We start from the raw sequence: 16,349 nt of genomic DNA, 5'->3' as shown, positions 1-16,349 counted from the left end.
CTCTCCTTCTCTCTCTCTCCTTCTCTCTCTCCTTCTCTCTCTCTCCTTCTCTCTCTCTCCTTCTCTCTCTCTCCTTCTCTCTCTCTCTCTCTCCTCTCTCTCTCTCCCTCTCTCTCCTCCATCTCTCTCTCTCTCCTCCATCTCTCTCTCTCTCTCTCTCTCTCTCCTTCTTTCTCTCTCTCTCCTTCTCTCTCTCTCTCTCCTTCTCTCTCTCTCTCTCTCTCTCTCTCTCTCTCTCTCTCTCCCCTCTCTCTCTCCCCTCTCTCTCTCCCCTCTCTCTCTCTCCCCTCTCTCTCTCCCCTCTCTCTCTCCCCTCTCTCTCTCCCCTCTCTCTCCCCTCTCTCTCTCCCCTCTCTCTCTCCCCTCTCTCTCTCCCCTCTCTCTCTCCCCTCTCTCTCTCCCCTCTCTCTCCCCTCTCTCTCTCCCCTCTCTCTCTCCCCTCTCTCTCTCCCCTCTCTCTCCTTCTCTCTCTCCTTCTCTCTCTCTCCTTCTCTCTCTCTCCTTCTCTCTCTCTCTCCTTCTCTCTCTCTCCTTCTCTCTCTCTCCTCCTCTCTCTCTCCTTCTCTCTCTCTCCTTCTCTCTCTCTCCTTCTCTCTCTCTCCTTCTCTCTCTCTCCTTCTCTCTCTCTCCTTCTCTCTCTCCTTCTCTCTCTCTCCTTCTCTCTCTCTCCTTCTCTCTCTCTCCTTCTCTCTCTCTCTCTCTCCTCTCTCTCTCTCCCTCTCTCTCCTCCATCTCTCTCTCTCTCCTCCATCTCTCTCTCTCTCTCTCTCTCTCCTTCTTTCTCTCTCTCTCCTTCTCTCTCTCTCTCTCCTTCTCTCTCTCTCTCTCTCTCTCTCTCTCTCTCTCTCTCTCTCCCTCTCTCTCTCTCCTCCATCTCTCTCTCTCTCTCTCTCTCTCTCCCACTCCTCCGTCTCTCTCTCTCTCTCTCTCTCTCTCTCTCTCTCTCTCTCTCTCCTCCATCTCTCTCTCTCTCCCTCTCCCACTCCTCCGTCTCTCTCTCTCTCTCTCTCCCCCCCCTCTCTCTCTCTCTCTCTCTCTCTCTCTCTCTCTCCCCCCTCTCTCTTCTCTTCTCCCCCCTCTCTCTTCTCTTCTCCCCCCTCTCTCTTCTCTTCTGCCCCCCCTCTCTCTCTCTCTCTCTCTCCTCCGTCTCTCCTTTTGACTGAAGAAATTGAGGGTTTGGTTAAGAAAAAGAAGGAAGCTTATGTCAGGTATAGACAAGATAGATCAAATGAACCCCTAGAAGAGTTTAAAGACAGTAGGAGTATACTTAAGAGGGAAATCAGGAGGGTAAAAAGGGGACATGAGATAGCTTTAACAAATAGAGTTAAGGAGAAGCCAAAGGGTTTTTACGAATACATTTAGATCAAAAAGGTAACTAGGCAGAGAATAGGACCCTCAAAGATCAGCAAGGCTGCCTTTGTGTGGAGCCGCAGGAGATGGGGGAAATACTATATGAGTATTTTGCATCAGTGCTTACTGTGGAAAAGGACATAGAAGATATAGAATGTAGGAAAATAGATGGTGACATCTTGAAAAATGTCCATATTACAGAGGACAAAGTGCTGGATGTCTTGAAACACGACATAAAGTTGATAAATCCCATGACCTGATCAAGTGTACCCTAGAACTCTGTGGGAAGCGAGGGAAGTAATTGCTGGGCCCCTTGCTGAGATATTTGCATCAATGATAGTCACAGATCAGGTACCAGAAGACTGGAGATTGGCTAACGTGATGCCACTGTTTAAGAAAGGTGGTAAGGACAAGCCAGGGAACGAGACCAGTGAGCCTGACGTCGGTGGTGGGCAAGTTGTTATACGGAATCCTGACGGACAGGATGTACATACATATATTTGGAAAGGCAGGGACTGATTAGGGATAGTCAACATGGCTTTGTGTGTGGGAAATCATGTCTCACAAACTTGATTGAGCTTTTTGAAGAAGTAACAAAAAGAATTGATGAGGGCAGAGTGATGGACGTGATCTATATGGACTTCAGTAAGGTGTTCGACAAGGTTCCCCATGGGAAACTGGTTAGCAAGGTTAGGTCTCATGGAGTACAGGAAGAACCAGCCATTCAGATACAGAACTGGCTCAAAGGTAGAAGACAGAGGATTCTGGTGGAGGAGTGCCACAAGGATCGGTGCTGGGTCCACTAGTTTTTGTTATTTATATAAATGGTTTGGATGTGAGCATAAGAGGTACAGTTAGTAAGTTTACAGATGACACCAAAATTGGAGGTTTAGTGAAGAGCAAAGAAGGTTACCTGAGATTACAATTTGATCAGATGGGCCAACGGGCTGAGAAGTGGTAAATGGAGTTTAATACAGATAAATGAGAGGTGCTGCATTTCGAAAAAGAAAATCTTAACATGATATTTACACTTCATGGTAAGGTCTTAGGGAGTGTTGCTGAACAAAGAGACCTTGGAATGCGGGTTCATAGCTCCTTGAAAGTAGAGTCGCAGGTAACTTGGATAATGAAGAAGGCATTTGGTATGCTTTCCTTTATTGGTCAGAATATTGAGTACAGGAGTTGGGAGGCCATGTTGCAACTGTACAGGACATTGGTTCGGCCACTTTTGGAATATTATGTGCACTCTTGGTCTCCATCCTATCGGAAGGATGTTGTGAAACTTGAAAGGGTTCAGAAGCTATTTACAAGGATGTTGTCAGGGTTGGAGGATTTGAACTATAGGGAGAGGCTGAATAGGTTGAGGCTGTTTTCCCTGGAGCATCGGAGGCTGAGGGGTGACCTGATAGAGGTTTATAAAATTCTGAGGGCATGGAGAGGGTAAATAGACAAAGTATTTTCCCTGGGGTGGGGAGTCCAGAACTAGAGGGCATGGGTTTAGGGTGAGAGGAAAAATATAAAAGAGACTAAGGGGCAACATTTTTAAGCAGAGGTGGTATGTGTATGGAATGAGCTATCAGAGGAAGTGGTGGAGGGTAGTACAATTGGAATATTTAAAAGGTGTCTGGATGGGTATGTAAATTGGAAGGGTTTGGAGAGATTTGGGCTGGGTGCTGGTAGGTGGGACTAGTTTGGTTTGGGTATCTGGTCTACATGGACGAGTTGGACCGAAGGGTCTGTTTCCATACTGTACATCTCTATGATGCTCTCTCCTCCTTCGCGCTCTCCTTCTCTATGTCTCTCTCCTTCTCTATCTCTCTTTCTCCCTTTCACCCAACTTCTCTATCCCTCTCTCTCTCCCTGCTTCTCTCTCTCCTCTGTCTTTCTCTCCTCTCTCTCTCTCCTCTTTATCTCTTTCTCTCTTTCACTTTCCTTCTTTCTCTCCCTCTTTCACTTTCCTTCTTTCTCTCCCTCTTTCTCTCCCTCTTTCTTTTTCTCTCTCTCTCTCTCTTCCTCTCGCGCGCCCCCCCTCCCTCTCGCGCGCCCCCCTCCCTCTCGCGCGCCCCCCTCCCTCTCGCGCGCCCCCCTCCCTCTCGCGCGCCCCCCTCCCTCTCGCACGCGCCCCCGTCACCCCCTCTCGCGCGCCCGCGTCACCCCCCTCTCTCCGCGCCCCGCGTCACCCCCTCTCTCGCGCGCGCGTCACCCCCCTCTCTCGCGCGCGCGTCACCCCCCTCTCTCGCGCGCGCGTCACCCCCCTCTCTCGCGCGCGCGTCACCCCCCTCTCTCGCGCGCGCGTCACCCCCCTCTCTCGCGCGCGCGTCACCCCCCTCTCTCGCGCGCGCGGTCACCCCCCCTCTCTCGCGCGCGCGTCACCCCCCTCTCTCGCGCGCGCGTCACCCCCCTCTCTCGCGCGCGCGTCACCCCCCTCTCTCGCGCGCCGTCACCCCCCTCTCTCGCGCGCGCGTCACCCCCCTCTCTCGCGCGCGCGTCACCCCCCTCTCTCGCGCGCGCGTCACCCCCCTCTCTCGCGCGCGCGTCACCCCCCTCTCTCGCGCGCGCGTCACCCCCCTCTCTCGCGCGCGCGCCACCCCCCTCTCTCGGCGCGCCGCGCCACCCCCCCTCTCTCGCGCGCGCGCCACCCCCCTCTCTCGCGCGCGCGCCACCCCCCCTCTCTCGCGCGCAGCGCCACCCCCCTCTCTCGCGCGCGCGCCACCCCCCTCTCTCGCGCGCGCGCCACCCCCCTCTCTCGCGCGCGCGCCACCCCCCTCTCTCGCGCGCGCGCCACCCCCCTCTCTCGCGCGCGCGCCACCCCCCTCTCTCGCGCGCGCGCCACCCCCCTCTCTCGCGCGCGCGCCACCCCCCTCTCTCGCGCGCGCGCCACCCCCCTCTCTCGCGCGCGCGCCACCCCCCCTCTCTCGCGCGCGCGCCACCCCCCTCTCTCGCGCGCGCGCCACCCCCCTCTCTCGCGCGCGCGCCACCCCCCTCTCTCGCGCGCGCGCCACCCCCCTCTCTCGCGCGCGCGCGCCACCCCCCTCTCTCGCTGCGCGCGCCACCCCCCTCTCTCGCGCGCGCGCCACCCCCCTCTCTCGCGCGCGCGCCACCCCCCTCTCTCGCGCGCGCGCCACCCCCCTCTCTCGCGCGCGCGCCACCCCCCTCTCTCGCGCGCGCGCCACCCCCCTCTCTCGCGCGCGCGCCACCCCCCTCTCTCGCGCGCGCGCCACCCCCCTCTCTCGCGCGCGCGCCACCCCCCTCTCTCGCGCGCGCGCCACCCCCCCTCTCTCGCGCGCGCGCCACCCCCCTCTCTCGCGCGCGCGCCACCCCCCTCTCTCGCGCGCGCGTCACCCCCCTCTCTCGCGCGCGCGTCACCCCCCCTCTCTCGCGCGCGCGTCACCCCCCCTCTCTCGCGCGCGCGTCACCCCCCTCTCTCGCGCGCGCGTCACCCCCCTCTCTCGCGCGCGCGTCACCCCCCTCTCTCGCGCGCGCGTCACCCCCCTCTCTCGCGCGCGCGCCCCCCCTCTCTCTCTCGCGCGCGCCCCCCCCTCTCTCTCTCGCGCGCGCCCCCCCTCTCTCTCTCTCGCGCGCGCCCCCCCTCTCTCTCTCGCGCGCGCCCCCCCTCTCTCTCTCGCGCGCGCCCCCCCTCTCTCTCTCGCGCGCGCCCCCCCTCTCTCTCTCGCGCGCGCCCCCCCTCTCTCTCTCGCGCGCGCCCCCCCTCTCTCTCTCGCGCGCGCCCCCCCTCTCTCTCTCGCGCGCGCCCCCCTCTCTCTCTCGCGCGCGCCCCCCTCTCTCTCTCTCGCGCGCGCCCCCCCCTCTCTCGCGCGCGCCCCCCTCTCTCGCGCGCGTGCGCGCCCCCCTCTCTCGCTCTCGCGCGCGCCCCCCCCCTCTCTCGCTCTCGCGCGCGCCCCCCCCTCTCTCGCTCTCGCGCGCGCTCCCCCTCTCTCGCGCGCGCCCCCCCCTCTCTCTCTCTCGCGCGCGCCCCCCCTCTCTCTTTCGCTCTCTCGCTCTCTCTCTCTTTCGTTCTTTCTCTCTCGCTCTCTTCCCTCTGCTTTTAATTGTAATTCCTTATCTTTTGCCTCTAACTCAAGCTACATCATTTACAATCATAAGTTAGCCATCTCTAAAGATTCTGATGGCATTTCCAGTAAATTTAAGTGCTGAGCTCTTGCTGTAATTCTATCTTCTTTCCTCACTGAAGGAGGCAGCTCCAGCACCAGCTTGTCTGCTAATTCCAGCACCTTGGCTTTAATTAGCTGTTGTTAAACCCCCAAGGACACTTCTGTCACCCCCAGAAGCTCTCAATGACTAAGAGAGCCATTGCTATCCCAAGCACTGTTTAAACCAACCAAATGTAACACCTGGAACAAAAGACACTAACATCTACCACTCGCGCCTTCGAGTCCATTAACCCTAATCCCAAATCAGAACTCTTGAACAAATCCCAGATGAACACCCAGTATGTAATGGACCATACAAGAACCTATCAAAACATTTCAAGGAAGTAGTCCACACCCTAACATGGCTGGTTGTTTTAAGCAGGTGTGATGTAGGTATTCCAGGAAGGATGCTGTTGGTCAAACCACTTGGTCATTCCTGAAGAAGGGCTCATGCCCGAAACATCGATTCTCCTGCTCCTTGGATGCTGCCTGACCTGCTGCACTTTTCCAACAACACATCTCTGATCTCCAGCATCTGCAGTCCTCACTTTCTCCTCCTGAATAACTTAACCCCCTATCCGAAAACTCAACAGATCATTGGAACTTAATGATACTATTCCAAATATGTGCAACAATCCCTATAAATACCCATTGGCTTAAAAGGCAAATTCAAACACTGGGTCTTAGAGGAGAGATGTCAGAGAGAGAGGAAGATCAGCATGGGCCAGCTCCTTTTAGTCCAGCTGCTTTTACAACTGCCTGACTGCTTTCAGTGAATAGCCAGATTGTCAAAAAAAAAATCAAACCAGTGAAAAGCTGAGCTGGGAGAAGTGGCCACTCCCCTTCCATTGTACTTTTTTTTTAAAACTTGGAAACCTTTTTCCTGAGGTTAGTTAGTTATAACCAATTTCCCCTAAAACACTTCAAACTGAGACTTTTCAGAGTCTGTGTCTTTTACGACTTCTCTGAAGAAAAAGCCAAGGATGTCATAACCTTGTTAAAAGAACAGCATCATTGCACATGGGAGATGAAATATATTATGGATAAATGTGACTAGTCCTTGTTGCCCATGTTCCCAAACTAAACAGGTCCCACCTGCCTGCATTTAGCTCAAATCCCCTTATGTGCTTCTCTAAATGTAATATAAACGTTGTAGCTGTACCTATATCCACCCCTTCCTCTAGCAGTTCGTTCCACACACTAACCACCACTGTGTAAAACCAAAAACGTTCCCCTCACGTCCTTTTCAAATGGTTCTCTTCTCACCTTAAAATATGCCCTCACCTTGGGGAAAAGACTTACTATTCACTGTATTGGTGTCCCTCATGACTTTTATAAATTCTATAAAGTCACCTGTCGTACTCCTACGCTCCATACAAAAAGTCCCAGCCTATCCAACCTCTCCTTGTAACTCAAACCCTGTATTCCTGGCAATGTCCTGGTTCTCTGAACCCTGTCCCATTTAATAATATCGTTCCTATAACAAGGCAACCAGAACTGCATACAGTACTCCAGAAGGGTCCTCACTAACATTCCTGTACAGTCTCAATAATACGGTCTCAACTCCTATACTCAAAAGCCTGAGCAATGAAAGCAAGCGTGCTAAATGCCACCTTAGCCACCCGGGCTACCTGCGACGCAAATCTCAAAGAAGTATCTGCCTAACCCATTAGGTATGTCTGTTCTACAACACTGCCCAGAACACTACCATTAATTGTCTACATTCTGCCCTTGTTAGATTTACCAAAATGCAATACCTCACATTTATCCAAATTATACTTCATTTGCCATTCCTCAGCCCAGTCCTACCTGCTCCAGAGTCAGTACCTTCATCCCAGGAATTAGCTGAGTAAAACTTCTCTGTACTGCTCCTTTATGTCCTTTCTTAAATCATGGGATCAAAATTACACAGAACTTAAGGTATTTTGAATTCAATCCCTTTGTACTAAAGGATAGCATTCCTTCCTAATCACTAGTTTTCATTATAACATGTTGTGATTCATTACCAGGCTATCCGATCCCTCTGCAGCACAGTGTTCTGTAAATCACTCTTCATTTAAATACTACACTGCTTTTCTATTCTTAAAGTAAAGAAGCATGCACATGGGTTTGTGTGTAGATGTTTAATGGGCTACACAGGTGATTTATTTGTGGTTCTTAGCAGTTAAACCGAAATAGGGCCCTCTTGTGGCACAGTTGTATTGTCCCTATCCCTTAACCAGGAGCCCAGGTTCAGGTCCCACCTGCTCCAGCAGCTGAAGGTTGGGCTGAGGACACTACCATGTAAACTCCTGCAGCGATGTCCTGGAGCTGAGATGACTGACCTCCAACAACCACAACCGTCTTTTTATGTGCCAGGTATGACTCCAACCAGCGGAGACTTTGCCCCTTGATTCCTGTTTATTCCAGTTTTGCTAGGGCTCCTTGATTCCACACTCGATCAAATACAGCTTTGATTTCAAGGGCTGTCATCAGGTCTGGAGCTGAGTAGCCATGGTAGAACCCACATTAGGTGTTAATCAGATTATTGCTGAATAAGTGCTGCTTGATAGCACTGGTAATGACACTTTCCATCACTTTACTGATTAAGAGTTGACTGTAGTGTCATTGGCTAGGTTGGATTTGTCCTGCTTTTTATGTACAGAACATACCTGGCGTTTTTCCTTATTGTCAGGATGTTGCCAGTTGTTGTAACTGGAAGAGGTTGGCTGGGGGAAATGGCAAGTTCTGGAGCACAACTCTTAGTATTATTGTCAGAGCATTGTCAGGGCTCATAGCCTTTACAGTTTCCATTTCCTCCAATACGTTTTTTTTTAAATATCTTGTGGAATGAATTGAATTAGCTGAAGACTGGCATCTGTGATGTTGGGATCCACTGGAGGAAGCTGAGATGGATCATCCACTTGGCACTTCTGGCTGAAGATTGCTGCAAATGCTTCAGCCTTGTCCTTTGCACTGATATGTGGGGCTCTTTCATCATTGAGGATATGAATATTTGTGAACCCTCTTCCTTGAGTAAGTTATTTAGTTGTCCACCACCAATCATGACTGGATGTAGTAGGTCTGCAGAGCTTAGATTTTGTCCATTGTGAGATTGCTTCGCTCTGTCTCTCACTTGCTGCATACAAATAGTCCTCTTTGGTTGATACCTCATTGTTAGGTATGTCTGGAGCTGCTTCTGGCATGCCCTCCTGCATAGTTCATTGAATCAGGATTGATTCCTTGGCTTGAGTCGAGCGGGGTTATTCCAGGCCTTGAGATTGCTGGAGTACAATTCTGCTGCTGTTAAAAGGTCCACACGCCTTATTGGTGCCCAATCTTAAGTTGCTGGATCTGTTAGAATTCTGTCACATTTAGTGTAATGATAATACTGCACAACAAGAGAGAGGGTATTCTCAATGTAAAGGAGGAACTTCATCTCCACAAGAAACATATTTATATGTTGGTGTTGGTGATGGAATCGCGTAATAGCAAACACATATGTGAAGACTTGTGTTTTAAGTGTTCACCTATTCATTAGTCGCATACAGCCAATTTACATTGATGGAATGTGTAATAGCAGAAAGGACTGTAATACCTGCTGCATACTTAATCCAATAGCTACGTCCTTTAGGACCAATCAACTCGATCCGTAATGCTGCTGCTCTTGGTGTTGGACATTGAAATTCCCCATCCAGAATGCATTCTGTACTCTTGCCACTCTGTTTCCTCCAAGTGCTGCTTAACAAAGAGGAGAATTGATTCATCAGCCAATCACCAGGAAGTTTCCCAACTCAGATTTAACTTGATTTCACGATACTTTGTAGGGTCCTGAATCAATGTTGAGGATTCCCAGGACAACTCCCTCCTGACTGTATGCCACTATGTCCTGCCATTGGACATATCCAGAGGTGGTGATGGTAAAGTCTGGGATTTTGTCTTTAAATTGCAAATTTGACAAAGCTGTTGTTGTTGCTTCTGGTGCTTAGGTCGACACAATGTTACAGTTGCGTTTCTTTGTTAAGATTTTGTCACAATTTTTACACCTATGTGGCTTGCTAGGCCATTTCAGAGGGCCGTTGAGAGTCAATCACATTACTGTCGGTCTGGGGTCACATGTAAGCCAGACCAGCTAAGGATTGCAAATTTCCTTCCCTGAAGGACACTAGTTGAGGCAAATGGGTTTTTCCAACAATCGACAATGGTTTCATGGTCATCAGATTTCCAGATTTTTAAAATTAAATTCAAATTCCAACATCTGTCATGGCAGGATATGAACTCTAGTCCTCAGAATATTAGAACATTTGCTGAGTTTCTGGGTTAATAGGAGAAAGTGAGGACTGCAGATGTTGGAGATCAGAGTCAAAATGTGTGGCGATGGAAAAGCACAACAGGTCAGGCAGCATCTGAGGACCATTGACTCTCTGCTCCTCTGCTGCCTGACCTGCTGTGCTTTTCCAGCACCACACTTTCTGTTTCTGGATTAATAGTCTAGGAATAATACCACTCCTCTTTCGCCACTCCAGTTGTACGTCCAAAACTAATCACAGCTTATTAAATTTGTGGAAAGAGGCATACAAGCATCAAATATAGCTTCCTAGAGATAATATAAAAGAAATGTTAACGTGTTTTCAAAACTTTTCCCAAGACATTTCCTCACCCTTTCCATTTGAACTGACAAGATACTCTTTCTTTTGATTATTCTCTCGTACTTAGGTGTTGACTTCACCAAGGTAACCAACTCTGGGAGATAAAACCTCTACCACCTAATGTGTATCTCTGAACCACAATTTTTAGGTTTACATCACTTTGCAATTCTCCACCAAATCTCCTCACTTCCCAGCACTAGAGACCATCCAGTTCTTAACAACATGCATTGAAAGAAAGCAGAGAAGGAAGAGGGGAAATGGGGGGATGTTGGGTTAGTGGAAAATGAGGATGAAGGGGGAAAGTAAACAGAAAAGACTATGATAATATTTAAAGTTATAATACTGTATTATGCTGTAATAACTTATAGTAAATGGTGCCAGAATCAAGGTACAGAACTGAATCTACAAAGAATAATAAGATTGGTGAGTTTCAGGCACACATTGCCATGTGGAATTATGATATTGAGACCTAACTGAAGGAAGAGCATAATTGGATATTAGATATTCCTGGTTATAGGGTATTCAGGAGAGGTAGGGAATAAAGAAATGGTGGGGATTGATGATCTTAAGAACTGAAGGTTTAAGGACAGAATCAATTTGGCTGGATGCAAGAAGGACGCATCTACATTGCTTGCTGTGGTCTGTAGATTACTAATGGGAAGAAATCTGCAAGGGAACTACTGAGAGGTGCAAGCATCATAGAGTATTTACAATGGAGACTTCAATTATCTGAATAGCCCAGACACCAAAGTACCTATGACTTTAATACATGTATGTATGGGAACTGCAGTAAAAGCCTATGACCCAAACATAAATGGGGAGGTTAGTGGTGAGGATGACAGAGTCCGCAGAGAGATACTGACAGGTTAAGCAATTGGGCAAAAACTTAGCAGATGGAATATAATGTGCAGAAATGGCAGATTATACACTGAACATCTGAATATTACTCCAATTGAGAAAGACTTCAGAAAACTATGCAACAGGAAGATTTGGGAGTCCTTGTCAGTGAGTCACAGCTCGAATCTAAGTTCTGCAGGTAACGGGGAAAGCAAATGGCCTTTATTTCAAAGTGAGCAGAATGTAAAGGTAGGAAGTTTTACTAAAACTATACAAGAGACCAGTCAGACTACAGCTGGAATGTTGCGAATTGTTTTGAGTCCCTTATCTAAGGAAAGAAATACTGGAATTGAAAGCAGTCCAGAGCAGGTACCCATGGCTATAACCAGGTATTGAATCACTGTCTGATGAGAAGAAGTTGGGTAGATTGGGCCTGTACTCATTGGAATTTAGAAGAATGAAAGTTGTCCGTATTGAATATAAAACAATACAGCACAGAACAGGCCCTTCGGCCCTCGATGTTGCGCGACCTGTGAACTATTCTCAGCTCGTCCCCCTACACTATCCCAAAATCATCCATGTGCTTATCTAAGGATTGTTTAAATCTCCCTAATGTGGCTGAGTTGACTGCATTATCATGTAGGGCATTCCACGCCCTTACCACTCTCTGCGTAAAGAACCTGCCTCTGACATCTACCTTAAATCTATCACCCCTCAATTTGTAGTTATGTCCTCTCGTACAAGCTGACGTCACCATCCTAGGAAAAGGTCTTTCACTGTCTGCCCTACCTAATCCTCTGATCACCTTGTATGTCTCTATCAAATCCCCTCTTAGCGTTTTTCTTTCCAATGAGAACAGACCCAAGTCTCTTAGCCTTTCCTCATAAGACCTTCCCTCCAGACCAGGCAACATCCTGGTAAATATCCTCTGCACCTTTTCCAATGCTTCCACATCCTTCCTGTAATGGGGTGACCAGAAGTGTACACAATATTCCAAGTGTGGCCGCACCAGCGTTTTGTATAATTACAGTTACGGAACTCAATCCCTCTACCAATGAAACCTAACACACCATATGCCTTCTTAACAGCACTATCCACCTAGGTGGCAACTTTCAGGGATCTATGCACGTGGACTCCAAGATCCCTCTGCACATCCACACTGCCAAGAATCTTTCCACTGAGCCAGTACTCTGCCTTCCTGTTATTCTTTCCAAAGTGCATCACCTCACATTTAGTTGCATTGAACTCCAGTTGCCACCTCTCAGCCCAATTCTGCAGTTTATCTAAGTCCCCCGCAACCTGTAACATTTTTCCAAACTGTCCACTACTCCACCGACTTTAGTGTCATCTGCAAATTTACTAATCCATCCACCTATGCCTGCGTCTAAGTCACTTATAAAAATGACAAACAGCAATGGTCCCAAAACAGATCCTTGTGGCACACCACTACTAACTGGACTCCAGACTGAATATTTTCCATCAACCACCACTCGCTGCCTTCTTTCAGAAAGCCAGTTTCTAATCCAAACTGCTAAATCACCCTCAATTTCTTGCCTCTGCATTTTCTCCAACAGCCTACCATGTGGAATCTTATCAAAGGCTTTACTGAAGTCCATGTATATTACGTCAACTGCCCTACCCTCATCTACATGCTTGGTCACCTTCTCAAAAAACTCATTGAGGTTTGTGAGACATGGCCTGCCCTTGATGAAACCATGTTGACTATCTGAAATCAAATTGTTGCTTGCTAGATGATTATAAATCTTATCTCTTATAATCCTTTCCAAAACCTTTCCTACAACAGAAGTAAGGCTCACTGGTCTATAATTACCTGAGTCATCCCTGCTGCCTTTCTTGAACAAGGGCACAACATTTGCAATCCTCCAGTCCTCAGGTACTAAACCTGTAGACAATGACGACTCATATATCAAAGCCAAAGGCTCTGCTATCTTCTCCCTAGGTTCGCAGAGAATCCTCGGATAAATCCCATCTGGTCCAGGGGACTTGTCTACTTTCACTCCTTCTAGAATTGATAACACCTGTGCGTAACTAACCTCGATCCTTTCTAGTCTAATATCTCGTACTTCATTCTTCTCCTCTACAATATTCTCTTTTTCCTGAGTGAACACCGATGAGAAATGTTCGTTTAGCACCTCTCCAATCTCCACAGGGTCCACACTCAACTTTCCACTTCTGTCTTTGACTGGCCCTATTCCTACCCTAATCATCCTTTTATTCCTCACATACATATAGAAAGCTTTAGGGTTCTCCTTTATTCTATTTGCTAAGGACTGCTCGTGTCCTCGCTTTGCTCTTCTTCACTCTCTCTTTAAATCCTTCCTAGCTGATCTGTAACTCTCCATCACCTCATCTGTACCATCTTGCCTCATCAACACATAAGTCTCCTTCTTCTTCTTAACAAGAGATACAATTTCTGTAGTAAACCACGGTTCCCCAACCTTATCACTTCCTTCCTGCCTGACAGGGACATGCCTATCAAGGACACGCAATATCTGTTCCTTAAACCAGCTCCACATTTCGATTGTCTGCATCCCCTGCATTTTGCTACCCCATTCTATGCATCCTAATTCTTGCCTAATCGCATTATAATTGCCCTTGCAATTACTCTTGACCTCTGGCATATACCTATCCCTTTCCATTGCTAAACTAAACTTAACTGAATTATGGTCACTCTCTCCAAAGTGCTCATCTACAACTAAATCAAACACCTGGCCTAGTTCATTACCAAGCACCAGATCCAGTGTGGCCTCCCCTCTTGTTGGCCCTTCAACATACTGTGTCAGGAAACCCTCCTGTACACATTGGACAAAAACTGATCCATCCAACGTACTAGAGCTATAACATTTCCAGTCAATGTTGGGGCAGTTAAAGTCCCCCGTAATGACCACCCTGTTCCTTTCACTCCTACTCCGATTAATTTTGCTAATCCTCTCTTCCACCTCCCTGGACCTCTGCGGAGGTCTGTACAAAAAAAAAACTCCAAGCAGTGTGACCACTCCTTGCCTCTCCTGTTTCTAACCTCAGCCCACACTACCTCAGTAGACAGGTCATCATCAAAAGTTCTCTCAGCCACCGTTATACTATCTTTGACTAACAAGACCATGCCTCCCCCGCTTTTACTGCCTTGCCTGTTTTTAATGAAAGATCTAAACCCTGGAACCTGCAACATCCATTCCTCACCCTGCTCTATCCATGTCTCCGAAATGGCTACAACATCGAAGTCCCAGGGATCTATCCATGCTGCAAGCTCACCTTATTTTGGATACTTCTGGCATTGAAGTAGACATACTTCAAACCAGTTTGCTGTCTGCCAGCACATTCCTGTGACCCTGAAATATACAAGATTCTTAGGGGACTTGACAGGGCAGGTGCAGAAAGATTACTTCCCGTTATGGGAGAGTTTATGACCAGAGAGCACAATCTCAGAATAAAGGATTGTCCATTTAAGACTGTGATGAGGAGGGATTTTTTCCTGAGGTTAGTGGATCTATGGAACTCCTTACCACAGGGGGCTATTGAGTCTGGGTAATTAAGTATATTCAAAGCTAAGATGCCACCAGTCTTTTTAACTAAGCAAGTGAATTAAAACTCTTTCTAAAAGATGAAAAACTTAACAACAATAGAGATTTGTTAAATGTATCATTTTACTTGTATGACACTGTAATCATTTGCTACAAATTCTGTGTCTTACGGTTAACTCCACAACCACCTGAAGAAGGAGTGGCACTCCAAAAGCTAGTGCTTCTAAATAAACCTGTTGGACTATAACCTGGTATTGTGCGATTTTTTAAAAGAATTTATAGCCTGCGAGATCAATGGCAGAGAGATCAAAAGATCAAACACATGATATGGAGTGTCGATAGGTGTGAGTAGAGTCAAGATTAGAGTGGTGCTGGTCAGCCAGCATCCTAAGAGCAGGAAAATTGACGTTTCGGGCAAAAGTCCTTCATCAGGAATGAAGCTCGGAGCCTCGGGGGTGGAGAGATAAATGGGAGGGAGGTGGGGCGAGAAGATTGCTAAGAGTGCAATAGGTGGAAGGAGGTAGGGGTAAAGGTGATAGGTTGGAGAGGAGGGCGGAGCAGATAGGTGGGAAGAAGATTGACAGGTGTGACAGGTCATGTGAACGGTGCTAAGATGGAACGTTGGAACTGGGGTAAGGTGGGAGGACGGGGAATGAGGAAACTTGTGAAGTCCACTTTGTCATGGTTTTGGAGGGTCACAAGGTGGAACATATGAGGTGTTCTTCCTCCAGGTAGTCGGGTGGTGAGGGAGTGGTGATGGAGGAGGCCCAGGACCTGCATGTCCTCGGCAGAGTGGGAGGGGGAGTTGACATTTTCAGCCACAGGGTGGTGGGTTTGATTGGCATGAGTAGAATGTCAACAGCTGAATAGCAAATGAAGGAATAACCTATAATCTGATTAAATGAGGCAGAGAGATAATTACAAAGTATTAAAAGTAAAGCAGTGCTGGAGATAAACCAAATGATTGCAATAACATGATCGGTATAAGAGTCGCATACTGAGGGTCTAACCAATATAACTCGCAACTGTACAAACTAATTAAGATAGAGAGATCATAACAATTTTATCAAGATGGTGTCAAAACAAGACAGTAAGGAAGATTTTACAGACACAAAAGTGTGGTGGGGTCACATGATGCCATTTGAGTTCTAGAATAGATTTCCTTCCAGCTCCAAGTGCCTTTTAAGAATCTTTCTTTGCTTTTACAAGTTCAGAGTATTCCTTTATTTATGTTTAGTGTGTGTATTTTAGCATACGTTTTGGTATCCATATTTCAATTTTTTATTCCATAGATGTTGTCCTTTTTCTGAGGCATAAAGAAAGTGGAAAAAATATAACAGTTTTTCATTGTTACAACTTTAGTGTCTTGATCATTTGTAAACACATACTTTATCTGAAAATTACTTTGGGCTAACTGTGAGCTCATTATAACTTCTGCAACATCTTGACCAACTTGTGTTATCATTTGTTCTAAATAGGAAAACTTAGCCGTGGTCCAGTGTAACACCATCTACTTCAAATTTCACTTTATCTTCCTTTAATATATTCCTTCTAATTATCATTGTTTATGTCTTTTTGGTATTCATTTATATTCAAAACCTCAATTTTATTTTATGTACAATATTTTATAGGGTCTTTTCAGATTCTGCAAGTAATGCTATGTTACCAGCATGCTGCTAATATTTTTTGCCTCCATATTTTAACTCTTGGAAATAAATTACACCTTATAATGTAAAAATCTTTAGTAGGTTATTAACTTTAGGCCGAAGGTTAAATGGTTGATTTCAAAATTGGTATTTAAACTGCAGTTATACCTTTTTTTGCGATGCTGTACAATTCAA

General features: G+C 47.6%; 1 protein-coding gene across 23 annotated transcripts in view; it reads left to right on the top strand.

Annotated features, from left to right (window-relative positions):
• Positions 1–16,349, top strand: part of LOC140476938 (focal adhesion kinase 1) — a 556,498-nt gene that overhangs the window by 280,228 nt on the left and 259,921 nt on the right. The gene's annotated exons all lie outside the window — the stretch shown is intronic.

The sequence above is a fragment of the Chiloscyllium punctatum genome, chromosome 5 (assembly GCF_047496795.1).
Source record: "Chiloscyllium punctatum isolate Juve2018m chromosome 5, sChiPun1.3, whole genome shotgun sequence".
In the NCBI taxonomy this organism is placed as follows: domain Eukaryota; kingdom Metazoa; phylum Chordata; class Chondrichthyes; order Orectolobiformes; family Hemiscylliidae; genus Chiloscyllium; species Chiloscyllium punctatum.
Note: the sequence above shows the minus strand (reverse complement) of the source record. Positions and strands in the feature narration are given on the sequence as shown.